Source organism: Sus scrofa, chromosome 7 (genome assembly GCF_054392235.1).
Source record: "Sus scrofa isolate SSC_HxYL_T2T_F1_AM1 chromosome 7, Sscrofa_HxYL_maternal_Yorkshire_Landrace_v2.0, whole genome shotgun sequence".
NCBI classification, from domain to species: domain Eukaryota; kingdom Metazoa; phylum Chordata; class Mammalia; order Artiodactyla; family Suidae; genus Sus; species Sus scrofa.
In genome coordinates, this window is record NC_139389.1 from 67,709,326 (window position 1) to 67,722,978 (window position 13,653).

The following is a 13,653-nucleotide window of genomic DNA, read 5'->3' on the forward strand; positions in this document are numbered from 1 at the left end:
CTGCCCGTGTGAACATGACACACTCTCACTGGCCTTCTCCTTAGAGCCTTGGAGCCGAGGAAACACTCAGCAGGACTCCCAGTTAGCAAGAGGTGGGAGTGAGAGCTGAACTCACAGCTCCCAAGCAGGGCTCTGCCTGCCAAGCGATGACCTTGGAGCCCAGACCACTCCTGAACCCCACCTCTTCTCATTAAGAATGGACCTTTCCCTCTTCCTGGCCTCCAACCCCATTGGAGGCCTGGCCCTACTAGAAATGGCTTCAGGCCTCCCTGCCTTCAAAGAGTCCATTGTGGGAGGGAAAGCTGATGGAATAAGCCCCATGGGATAAACCTGTGGTGAGGAAAGGGTGCGAGCAGGAGGCTAGAGGGCAGGAGAGGTGGTACCTGAGTGGAGACACGGGCAAGCAGCGTGGGGCTCAGTGTGCATGCTGAGGGGGTGCTGAGAGCAAGGAGGGACCAGTGTGCAGGCTTTGTGTGCTAGTCCCAGAGCTTGGCTTTTCAACCCTCAGGGCAGTGACAGGGCTGTGGGGGGATTTGTGCCTTAGAAACTCTTAAGCTCCCTTCACGATAAAGCAAATAGGTGTTAGAACCCCAAAGGATGAGTGAGAAGGGCCCCCAGAGGCGGGGTTGGGGAAGTGGGAAGGGGAGTGGCGGGGGGGGGGGCTGCTCAGGTGGGTGGGATTAGGACAGGACTGGGGATGGAGGGTGGGGCCGGTGGGGGGATGGGGACAGAAAGCCAGATGTCCCCCAGTCTCCCCACATCTTCTCCTCTCCCCTCCCTTCTATTCCCCTCTCTGCTGCCCCTGTGTGAGGACTCAGGCCTTTCGGGGTGTGTGGGAGATTGTCCTGAGCAGTAACTACTGGAGAGGGCGTGTGGCAAACTTGGGGGAGTTCCCTGCTCTGAATCTGAGCCCAGCTTCTGGCTGGCTCGCAGACCCCACAGGGCTGGAATCGCCCTCCCACCATGGAGTCATAGCCGTCTTGCGTCTGCCCTGTGCCCTCCTGTGCCAGCCCTGCACTGGAGATTCTTCCTGGTTCTCTCCTCTCCCACACCCTGCTTTCCAGGGCGGCCAAGGTGGCAGCAGGTGCCCAGGCCAGGAGTCTGGGAGCTGTGAGACCCCAGTGAGCTCTGGGCTGGGGGTAGACACCTGGGGCCTCCATCACCCCCCCATGATCCCGGGCAAATGTGACTTTTCCTGAGCCTCATTCTCCTCCTATTGAGGAGGAAGGGGTTGGACAGAGCTCCTGAGGGGCCCCTTCTTGTGCACTGCTGTGGGTTCTGAGAGCAATATGGTCTTTGCAAGGAGCTCGAAGTCAATGACTTGGTCTGTTTGCCCAGCTCACAGGCAGCAGCAGCAGCAGCAGCAGCAGCAGCAGCAGCAGACTTGACAGAACATCTCCTCTGCAAGCCCTCAGTGGTGGGAAAAGGGCAGAAGAAGTGGGTTCTGGGAGTGGCTAGTGGAGAAAGCGGGCTCAAGCCTTGACCCCACCTGGATTATTGAGCAATCTCCAGTGAGGTGCCTGCCCTATCTGGACCCCAGCAGGCTCCCTCTTGGTGATTCTCTTGGTGCCCCGTGGGCCTACAGCAGGGAACTTGAGGGACAGACGGAACTCCTTTGTCGCTATGGAGGCATGGGAGGGGCCAGGTGGGCAGGCGGGTGGGAAGCTGTGGGTATCAAGGCATGAAATGAGCCCATGTAAATCCCATGTAAATGAGCCAGCGGAGAGCGGGCAGCCCGAGCACAAGGCTTATGCCGTTTCCCCTGATGGGCAAGCAGCAGAGGGGACCTTGGGGGCGGTGGATGGCAGGACCATTAGGTTGGGCCTTGGAGGCATGGAGATCTGCACAAGATCATGGCACCAACATCAGCCTCTTGGGGGCCTGTCCTGCTTTCCATCTTGTGCATCCTTGACCCTGGGGAGGAGAGGGGCACAAAAGAGAGAGAGAGCAAGACTGAAAAACCAAAGTTCAGCTCTCCTGGAGAAGCCAGCAGGGAATGGGGGGCCCCTTTATGCCTCCCTCTGCTTCATAAATCTAAGGGCCACTGAGTTTACCCTGGTCAGTTAGCACCCTGCCATCCTGTCTCCCATGGGAGAAGGCCACTGCTTTCTCATCTCTCTGCTGTTTTTGAAGCCCTTTAACAACGCCCAGCATTCCCAGTCCTGAACCCTGGCCTTCTCTATCCCCGGCTCCCCTCAGTCATCCGCCTGCCTTTGCTGGAGACGCTGTGCCTTTGCTCCTCTGAGGCTCCCTGGCTCCCCTGGAATGCCAGGAGTAGGAATGCCAGGCAGGGGCTTCACAATGACCTTGAATTCTTCAGAGGAATCCTAGACCCCACCCCCACCCCCATGCCTCTCCTGCTCAGTCCTGAACTTGGAGGAAAAGGGAGCTTAGGGTGGGTGCTTCTGGAGTCAGGCGCTGGGGTCCTGGCGAGGGAGGGCACAGGCCCTCCCCTCAAGCCTCTCAGCCTGGTGAGGGAGGCAGATGTGGGGCTAGAGGGCCATTATACTTGTGAAGATCCTAGGTGCGCAGGTACCCAACCCATTTCTAAGGGAAGGCATCAAAGAAAGGGCAGAGTGGGCCCTAGAAGATGAGTAGGTGTCCCCCAGGTAGAGAGGCTACTGAAGAATTAAAGAGGGAATTTCCTGGTGGCACAGTGGGTTAAAGACCTGGTGTTGTCACTGGTGTGGTGTGAGTTTAGTCCCTGGCCCCAGGAACATCCGCAAGACATGGGAATGGCCAAAAGAAAAAAAAATAAATAAATAAAAATAAAAGACTGCAGCAGCCCCAATACAGCTCCTAGCCAGGGAACTTCCACATGCCACAAATGTGGCCCTAAAAAGCAAAAAAGAAAAAAAAAATGGAAGAAGAGGGAAGAGCATTTGCAAAGACCTGGTGGTATATGAGGATGTGGGGTATTATGGGTTTGGCTGGAGTAATGTGAGCTCCAGGAAGGCAGGGGACCGGGATCTGGGTTAGTTAGTTTAGGTCACAGCTATATCCCTAGAACCTAGACCAGTGCCTGTGATATATTCTTGTTTGTTGGAGGAATAAGATGAAAGAGGGAAGATGTTCTAAAAGTAAAATTAAATTACCCCATCAGTGGCAGCTCCTGGGAGCTAAGGCCCTGGATTTTTATCCTGTGGGTTCTAGGGAGCCAGTGAAGGATTTCCAGAAGGAACAGAATGGGTGATGATGCTAACAATGGTAAGGTGGCCCAAGATCCAGTTTTTCTCATATTTCACCCCTGCCTCCCTCATTCCAAGCACAGCCTTCGCTCCCCCAACCCACAGGCATTTCCAGCTGCCTCCGTGGCCCAATTTTAGCTTCTCATTGTCTGGGAAAGCAAATGGAGTCTGGGCTGTGCTGTCCCAGCTAGGGTTCCGGCCAGGAGGTCTGCGGGTGTGGGCTGGTGGAGTGGGGCTGAAATGGCTAATTCAGGCTCAGGAAATACTTTTATGTTGGTATTATTTAACTCTGGGAGGAAGAAGTCTTGGGAAAAAACAAAAGCAAAATCCCACATTCCCAGGGTCACCAGTGGCTACAATCTAGCCCACACGATAGGAAACCACACAGGACCACACCCAGGATGCCCTTGCCCTATTGATGTGCTGGTGCCTTTTGGTAGTATGGTGCTCAGGCCAAAAATCCTAGACTCACACCTGATTTAAGTCTCAGTCGTCGGATTGACAGTTTTCTCAGATTGAGCAAGATGATTGGGTTCAAAAGGCCTGGGTAAAGGAGAAGACACGCTTGGGGTTGGCAGACACATGGCTTCTAACCTTATCCAGCTCAGGCGTCCTGCCCAGGTCCATAGCAGACATCACTAATCAATTGTGGCATTCCTTTCTCTGAAGCTCTGATCAATGATTTCCTCTAGAACTGCATTCTCCAAGGGCTTTGGAACACCTAAAATGTAACTCGTTTGAACTGAGAAGTGCTCTAAGTATATGAGACCTACCGAATTTTGAAGATGTAACATGAAAAAATAATGTATTAAAAATAGTTCTATTGATTACACGTGGAAATGAAGATGTTTGGGTATATCAGGTTATACTAAACGTATTGTAAAAGTTCCTCTCACCTGTTCCTTTTAACTCTGATTTACTGTGGCTATTAGAAAATTAAAATTATCTGTGTGGCTCAAATATTCTGCTATTGGGCCACACTGCTGTACAATATATGCCCTGTGAGGGCATTTTGTCATTTTTGCTCACAGCTAAATCTCCATCACCCAGAATAGTGTCTGCCACACAGTAGGTACTCAAATGGTAATTTGTGGTTTGAAGGAATGAATTGCTCTTCATTGCTCTTCAGGGAGCCACCACCGACTGATCAGATAGAACGCATTTGCTATTCTGATAACCCCCCCTGCTTGTGCTTTCTGATTTTAGAGCTTCAACCCCCAGGAGGGGCAGCTAGCCGTGGACTCAGTTGAATGCACTGCTCTGCCAAGGGCCCTCTGAAAGGGAACTCTCAGTTCCTTCTGATGAGGAAGATAGGCAGCGTGCAAATGATATGAAAATCCTTCACGGGCATTTGCATGTCTAGGATGTGCTGGGCATGCTTCCGGTCCACATCCTGGGCCTCAGCCCCTCATGTCTAGGAACAAACGAGAAACCTCTGGAGACTCTGAGCTCCAGGGGGACCTGGGGCCACTTTAGTCTTTCCCCAGCGAGCCAGGGCTGTAGCCTGGAGCATCCTTGTCTCTGCAATCCATCAGGAAGGAGACTAAAAATAGTCTGCAGTTCCAGCTTCCCCCACAGCCAACCGCACGAAACTGGGCCCTGCGCCCGCCAGCTCCTCCGCAGCCCAGACTGTCTGCAAGGTCTGCCCCAGCCACCAACCCCCATCTCTTTAGCCTAGGGCCCATCCTGGCCCCTAGGGACCCTGAGCTCAGCACTCCCACTGTCAGGCCTGATGAGGGTTTGCTTACTGATTTGCCCTCCCAACAGACCAGACCCAGGACTCCTGGACCTCCAGACCCCATGCTCTGTCTGCTCGCCCATTCCTGAGAGGACGTTGGCCAGACACAGAGGCAGCTGAGGGTGTTCCAGGCAGTGGAACCAGCATTTGCAAAACCAAGTGGTGTGAGAGACATGGCACATGAGAAAAGATGAGCCATTTGGAAGGGCTGGTTGAACAAGACGGAGCAGTGCGGCCAGGCCTAGGCTGGAAGCCAGTAGGGCAGGTCTGCTGGCTCACCCCCTCCCATGCACGGGTCTTTCAGGTGTTTCTGTCCTGCCCCACGGGGAGGGGGCGACCCCTCTTAGATCTGGTGGTCTATGGTAGGGTGGTTGCCATTCTGTCCCGGGGGAGTGCTCAGTGCCAGGGCTCTGCTCCCTAGCATGGGCCTTCCATCAATCTATGATTTGTGGGAAGCCCTGGTGCTTTCCAGAACTGAGCTTTTGGGGTCCCCACCTGCTCATCAGGGCTCCCCACTGAGGCCCAGAACAGGGAGGTACTCAAGGCATTCTGGAGCACCTGGTAGATTTGGGACCAGAACCTTCATACCCGACGCCCAGCTGGAAACTATCCCCTCACTCTGAGGTTGGGTGACCGCTGTTGGGGGCTCATCCTGGTCCAAGTCTGAAGAATGAGGTTTGGGGACGGCCTTCCTGGTGGCAAGAGTGAGTGAGCAGGTGACACTGTTAGCTCATGACAGGTTTCCCACTCTGAGCTGAGCAGGGTCTCAGCTGCAGGAAGTGGGGGCGGCAGATGTCACAATTTCCTCCTCTGGGGGGAGGGTGAATTTGGGGGAGATGCTGAAGTCATGGGGCAGGTCTTCCCACAGCTGGTGCTTCTTCTTGCTCTCACACCTTTCAGGGGCCTGGCCACAGCCCTCCGAGGCAGAGAGCCAGTGTGGGCACCATCTTCCTCCAGTAGGAAGATGGAATGATAAAGCAGGGGCAGGGAGCCAGAGCTACCTGGCCCATTGGAGCCTGGCCTAGAAGGTTCACCTCTTCCCCCATACAGCACCCTCCCCCAAGGAAGCAGGGGTGGGTGTGATGTAGATCTTGCCCAAAGTGAAGGTGTTGAGGAGCTTTTAGAAGCCTGAGGTTTTCTCACCTCTTACTGCGCTCCCCTCATTTCCCGGCAGGTAGGAGCCCTCTTCAGTGTGCACACAGGCCACCATGAAATGTCAGACAGTTTCAGGATGTTCGTTCCTGGTTCTGGGGCTTTTTCAGGGGTACTCTCCGTCCCCAGCCACCTTGGGAGCCCAGAGCCATCTGGAGCTCATCTATACCCTGGATAGCATCCTTGGGACTTCGGACCCATTTCTCAGCTTGAGGAAACCACGGCCCTTGAGGAAGGCCCAGACTGGTCCTGTGAGTGAGGAGGTGTGGGGCTGTTGACATCCAAGCCCTGATACATCTTCTCCTGAACTCCACCTGCTGCTTACTCACCTCCCCTGGAAACACACCCCCCCCCACATCATAGGCAGAAACAGATACAGCTGTCAGTATAACAAGAGGTGAGCCACATGCCCTGGCATACAAATCAGGGAAGATGGAATGGCAGGCTTCTCTAGCTCTATGCCTTTCATGTCTACACATAACAGGCACATAGAACCATACACAATACCTGCTCACATTTATACACATGCAGCCATGTGCATCTGTGCACATGTGCATCCATCCACCACATACTCACGAAGCTCTCTTTTCCTGTGTCCACAGGCTCAGGAAAGACCCACATTGAATTTCCCTGCCTTCATGGCACCAGACTGGGACTCCCCCTGATATATGAATTTAGTGGGGATCACTAGGCCAACATGGCTGGAAGAGAGTTCGTTCCTAGGAAGAGAGCAGGGGAGCAGGAAGAGTTGCTGCCCTGGCCCTGAGGGTGTTCCAGGCCTTGCCCCATTTGATGTCCCTTTCCTGTGGGCCTTCTGTGAAGTTCTAAGACCCACCTGGGAACTGTGGACAGAGGAAAACTGGACCACAGGAGGCCCCAGGGTGAGATGGCTGCAGGGAGACAGCTTGACTGAACACGTACTCCGCCCACAGGGACCTGGGACCGGACGTCCCTAGGGGCTGGCACGGGGGCGAGGGGGGGGGTGTTGGCAGGGAGGTGGGTCATAGGCGGGCCGCTGTTCCTATCCTTTCAGGACAATGGGCTAGATGAAGCCACACCAGGTACTAGGGTTTCCTGGGCGGGCCGGGGCTTTCCTGGAATACCCAAACTTCCTGGTCTCCCAGGGTTGAAGCGATCCCACAGGAAGAGAAGGGGCCGTGCAGGCAGGAAGCCCGTGGAGACACCGAGGGCCGGCCCTGTCCTGGCATCCGGGCTCAGGTGGTCCCCAGAGCCTTTGCTGCGACCACCCTCAGCACGTGACCAGCCCTCTGATCAGAGCAGCCCATTTACTGAGCACATACGTGCAGGCTCTGTGTGCATGAGACTCGTGAGAGGCAGGAGGCGCCAAGGCTGGACACCTGGGAGGGGCCACCTCTCACCACTAAGGCAGGAACTAAAGGTCCTCCAGGGACTGGGGCTGACCTGGCAGGAGCCCAGAGTTCTCCCTAAAGGTGTTCACTGATCTCCACCCGCTTTGCCAGAAAAAGGCATTGTTCAGCCAGCCACCTGGCTGGTCTCCCAAGGGCAAGACAATGAGGGCAATATTACGAAGAGTGATGGCGGTGACTGTACACCACACATCACACATAGGCCTGGGACTGTTCTGGAAGTTTTATATGAATCATCTCAGTTACTTTTGTCACCAGCACTTTGAGGTTGATACAATTATTGTCCCCGTTTTATTAAAGAAACTCAGGTATCGAGAGGGTAAGTCAAGTTTACCAAAACCTCACAACAAAAAAATGACTCTCATTCTTGCCCTCAGGAAACTGGAGTTTTGAACCATATTTTCTGATCTCATTCATTCATTGTGCAGTTATTTATTAAGTTCCTCATCTTTGCTGGGCTGAGGTTGACACAAAAGATATACACAGCAGAGGTGAGCAGACAGGTGGGGGGTCTCTCAGGCAAAATGAAAGTGGGCAGGCCTGGGGCAGAGGCAGCCCTAGGGGACCAGGGCTCCTCATACACCATCAGCTCGTATCTGATGCTTGGGCATCAGAGGAAGATGGTGGGACTGCTCGTTCCAAGAGGCTCAAGGAGGGGAGGGCCCTCAGCCAACCTAGCCTCTGAGAGACTGCAGGCAGCCTGGGTGGGGACCCAGCCCCTCTGCTGTGGTTGGGGGGCTTCTTCAGTGGTGGGGGGAATCAGCCTTCTCCTTTCGCTGGCTCCCACCAGCACCATTTCAGGAAGCAGCTGCTTTGGGGGCTGAAGGGAGCCCACATCCTGCTTCATCACTATGAAGTGAGCATTCGAGTTCAAGGACCTCCAGGGGGTTCCAAAGCTGATTAAAGCTGAATCAGGCTGACTCAGTGGAAACCTCTGCCCACGGCTATCTCCAGGCTGATACCACAATCAGACAAAAGGAAGAACTTCCCAACGGCTGGCTGGGAACGCAAACCAAAGGAGAGAATTTCGGGAGGGTGCCCCGTCCCAGGCTTTGCCATATCTCATCCTGCCCTGTGAGGCAGACTCCTGATGGGAAACTGAAGGAGACAGGACCAGGGTCAGAGCCCAGACAGCAGCCAGACTGCAAGTCCTCTTGTCATAGGGGCACCTGCCCTGAAGCTGGGACACAGGAGAGAGCTTCATCCTACTATACAGCTCACCAGGTCTCCTCCCCTCCCACCCACTCCGCACAGGCTGAATCTGGGGGCAGGAGTGGAGTGTGGGGTATGGCTTCCCAGGACAAAGAATGGCTCCTGTGGGATGGTGTTTTCAGAGAGACACATATAGTTGAGCAAACCAGCCAGCCAGACAGACAGGTTTGGTCTTCCAACTCGTCCATGGGGAGGTGGTTTGCTTTTATTTATTTATTTATTTATTTTTGTCTTTTTGTATTTTTATTTTAGGGCCGCACCCACGGCATATGGAGGTTCCCAGGAGAGGGGTCCAATTGGAGCTGTGGCCTCCAGCTGATGACACAGCCGCAGCAATGCCAGATCTGAGCCACATCTGCGACCTACACCACAGCTCACAGCAACACCAGATCCTTAACCCATTGAGCGAGGCCAGGGATTGAATCTGCAACCTCATGGTTCCTTGTCAGATTCGCTTCCAGGGCTCCACGACAGGAACTCCTTTATTTATTTATTTTATCGATATAACAACCACCCTTTTTCTTTTTGTCTTTTTAGGGCTGCACCCACGGCATATGGATGTTCCCAGGCTGGGGGTCTAATTGGAGCTGTAGATGCTGGCCTTCGCCAGAGCCACAGCAATGCGGGATCCAAGCTGCGTCTGTGACCGACACCACAGTTCACAGCAATGCCGGATCCTTAACCCACTTAGTGAGGTGAAGGATTGAACCTGCATCCTTCATGGATACTAGTCATGTTTGTTTCCACTGAGCCACAACAGGAACTCCCCCCAAATCACCCTTTTAAAGTCTACATTTCAGTGGTTTTCTGTACATTTACGGTGTTGTGTGACCACCGCCACTATTTACCGAACATGCCGTCACCCCAAAAGAAATTCCATACCTGTTAGTAGTCATTTCCCTTTTCCCCTCCTCCCACTAACTGCCTTTCTGTCGCTACAAATTTCCCCACTCTGAACATTTCATATAAATGGAACCATACGTGTGGCCTGTGTGTCTGGTTTTCTTTCACTTAGCATACCGTTTTCACGGCTCACCGGCGTCGTAGTCTGTATTGGTTATTCACATTTCTTTTAGTGCCAAATACTAGCCCATGGTGTGACGACGCTGGATTGTGTTTATCCATTCATTAGTTCACGGACACTTGGGTTGTTTCCACTTTTTGGCTGTTACGAATAATGCTGTATGAGCATCAGTGTACAAATTTTTGTATGAACATATGTTTTCAATTCTTTGGGGCTCGATCTACCTGGGAGTGGAATTGTGGAATCATATGCTGAGTCTCTGTTTAACTTTTGGGAACCTGCCAAAGTGTTTTCTGCAGAAGTTATGCCATTTTACAATCCCACAGCAAAGGCTGGTTCTAACTTGTCCACCTCCTCGTCAACACTTGTTATTTTATGGGCCTATAGTCTTTCACCATGTGTTTTATTGAGCACCTCCTTGGTGCCAGCCTGTGCTTGGAGTAGGGGATACAGGGGCACCGAGGCTCCGGCTGCTCAGGCAGGGCCAAGGGGACACAGACATCAAACTGTGGCAGTTGGTGGTGAGTGAAAGCAGAGTAACAGGGGGCCCAACCTGTGAGGGGCAAGCAGGGCGGACTTCAGAGGAGGTGACATTTGTGCCACGGTCCCCAGTCTCTTCCTTGGCCTCCTTCCCAGCACTTGTGCCCTGGGAAGGATGGGTCAGGTGCCACACGCCTCAGTGCTGCTTTTCTGAGAGGTTCCATCCTTGCCTGCCATTCGCCCCCTAGAGCCTATTACTTTGTGTTGAGTCCTCATCTTCAGGTCACATGTCAGCAGCCCGAGCCAGATGAGGAAACTGAGGCTCAGAGGGGGAAATGATTTGCCAAGGATCACCCTAGAAGGCAGGGGCAGAGGGACGACCGGAGCCCTGATCTCTGGGTTCCCAGCCTGGGATCCTCGTAGCTCTGCTGAGGGGAGGCCTGGGGTAGCATGAGGCTGGGGGGAGGGGAAGGGAAGTTGGCAGAAGGCTGAAGGGAGGCTCAGGTAGGAGGAAGCCAAGCTTCAAAGATTTTCCCAGGCCAGGGGGAGGGGGCTTTTGTTGGGGTTTGTGTGAGTGAGGGGTGAGTATTTGAAGTCCCTGGGGGCTGCTCAGGCTGGTTTCTCCTCTCCCCAGTTTCAGTTCTGTTTCACTTGCCCCCTGAGACCCTGGGATAGGAGGTGGTTTGGGTGGTGTTGGCGTGACTCTTAGTTAAGCCCATCTTGTTCCTTGGAGGTGGGGTTGGGGGATGGGCCCAGCACCAGCTTAGCCTGCCTTTTTGTCCCCACCAGGTCCCACAGTCTGAGGGACCCATCCTTAGTGGGTGGGGGTGAGCTAGGGTGGGGCCTGGCTGACGATACGACAGTGTTGATGGCCTTTTCTGCTTTCACATCTCGAAGCTTGGACAAGTGATGAACTTGGGGAATGTTTGCTCAATGAACACAGATTTTATGGGACTAAGTTGAAATGCACCCCCCACCCCTTACTCCATACTCTGACTCACAGGACCCCAAGGTAAGTCCCTGGCCATACTAGGTGTTGTGGGCATATGGGAACAGAGTGGGATGGATCCCCATTCTTCCAGACAGCAGGACAGGCCCTGGTCCTCCCACCAGCAGGCTCAGGATGCTAGAAAAGGCTGTGGTTGTGGAGCTGATGCCGGTGCAGATAGGTGGGGCCAGCCTGACTGGGGTGCTCAGGTGGGTGGCCTGGCAGTCCCAGGCCCTGCCTGACCCTGGAAAAACATTCCCTCATGTTGATGTGAGCTCAGAGATCATGCCCAGATTTATCAAAGATGGTCTCCAGTTGAGGCCTTGGACCACCATTGGAGTTTTTTGTTTTTTGGGTTTTTTAAAATAAGATTGTATTTATTTAGTCTTTTTAGGGCCACACTCACAGCATATGGAGGTTCCCAGGCTAGAGGTTGAGACCAGAGGTTACAGCCATTGGTCTACACAGAAATGCCAGATCCTTAACCCACTGAGTGAGGCCAGGGATCAAACCTGCCTCCTCATGGAGGCTAGTCAGATTCGTTTCCGCTGAGCCATGACAGGAATTCCGGACTACCACTGGCTTTGTCAGGTACCTTTGCTGCCCTGTGGGAGAGGTGTCAGGGCTGCTTCCATGTCTTTGGTTCTCTGGGGTCCTCTAGGGGCTCTGGGCCCTGGCAGAGTGACCTCAGGCCTGCCTTAACATCCCCTCCTGCGCCCCTTGCCCAGGACTCTCCTTCTAAGGGCCTCGGCCCGCCAGTTCTGGGGGCCCGGAACTCTGAGAGCTGGGAGGGATCACACATCTCTCAAACTCACCACCTGCCCTCTCTCCCCTCCCCTCACACCTCATTTCCTCCTCTGGGGGCTCAGCTTACTCAGGCTGACGTGATCTTTTGATTTTGTGCCTTGGCAGCCCCCAGGCCTGTCCCAGTGGCTGCCAGGAAGAAATGTGAGTCGTGGGGGGAAGTCCAGAAGGTGCCGTCCTTGAAGGGCTTCCTGCTACCCCGGCCTCCTGAAGGCCTCACTTCCCCATCACAGAGCTCCCGTGGGGCTTCGGGGACAATTTTTGGATCTTCAGCAAAGGGCCTCTGAGGGACTGGCTTTTCCATGGGGCTGCCCTGGTGCTGCAGCACTGTGCAGTGGGGAATTATGGCAATGCCAGGGGTTTGGCATGGTCGAAACTCCCCTGGGCTGGCTTAGCTGCCCAAACATAAGCCCCTAGGCTGTCCCAGCCAGGCCTGTGCCCCTGGGAGGGTGGACATCAGGATGGCACCATGCCTTTGTGATGAGCACGCCAGTGGGGGCCAGAGCTCTGACAGCAGGGGACCCAGGTCAGGAGGTGTTTAAAACCAATGAGTTGCTATATTAGCAAAGTGGGTACTAGCTTAGGCTGGGCAAAGTGGTTCTTGAATTCTGACTTTGTGGAAACGTAGGAGTTATCTAGGCATGGAAGGAGCAGAGGGAAACTGCGTGGTCAGAGGCACAGAGGTAGGGAGCAGAATGACCTCTTTGGGAAACAGCAAGAATTTCCATATGACTGACTGGAGTGGAATGGCTGTGTGGGGACAGGAGGGCAGAGCAGCTCAGAAAGGACCCCAAGGGCTCGGGAAAGGAGCAGGAACTTTCCCTGAAGCCAGCAGTGGGGGGAAGAGCTAGGACCTTCTTGAACCCCTTGCACATCTGTGCAGGGAGGCCTCTTCCTGCACGAGGCTGCCAAGGCAGATGGCAGCTGACTCGGCTCTGCCGCTATGAGGGCCAGTGGGAGGTTGCCAGTCCACATGAACTACCTGAGCTGTGGTGTGGCCCGGGGCTGCCCTCGGGCCCTTCATGAGCTCGGGCTCTACTTCTGAGGGTAGGCATGTTGGTACAGCGGGGAGGATATGAATTGGGAGTCACCCAGCCCTGGGTCCAGGTCCAGGCTCTGCTGAGCATACCGGGTTTGTGAGGCAGTAGGAAAACTACATGTCACACTTGCTAGTTACCTTTGACCCAGCAATCCCACTTCTGGGCGTTTGTCCTACAGAGAGACACCTGCACGCATAAAACATGTGCAGAAGATCATTCACAGCAGTGCTGTTGTGACAGCCAACAATTGGAAACACCCTTTATAGCCATCAGTATGAGACTTGCTTCGACTAGGGTATGTCCCCATGACGGAATACTACACAGATGTGAAAAAGATTGTGGAAGATTTCTAGGTATGAATGTGCAAAAAAAGCTCTGGGATTTTTGTCAAGTCAAAAAGCAAATACAAGTCACTGAAGCACAGAGAAAACAGCTCATTCCCAGGTCAGTGGCGGGAATCAGTGTGATGTGTTCAGAAGACATGGGGAGTTCACTGGGCCTGGAATGAAGGGACGGTTTTGGCTAGTGAGATGGAGACCAGCTTTGGGAGAGCCCCTGGGCTCAGAGAAGGAACTGAAAGCCACCAGGAGCCAAGGGACAGTTTTCAACAGGTGTTGACCTGCTTTTTCTGATAGCAAG

At 53.9% G+C, this 13,653-nt stretch overlaps 1 protein-coding gene across 2 annotated transcripts in view; it reads right to left on the reverse strand.

Annotated features, from left to right (window-relative positions):
* The window catches only part of ARID3B (AT-rich interaction domain 3B), a 491,508-nt gene that overhangs the window by 210,674 nt on the left and 267,181 nt on the right, over positions 1-13,653 (reverse strand). The gene's annotated exons all lie outside the window — the stretch shown is intronic.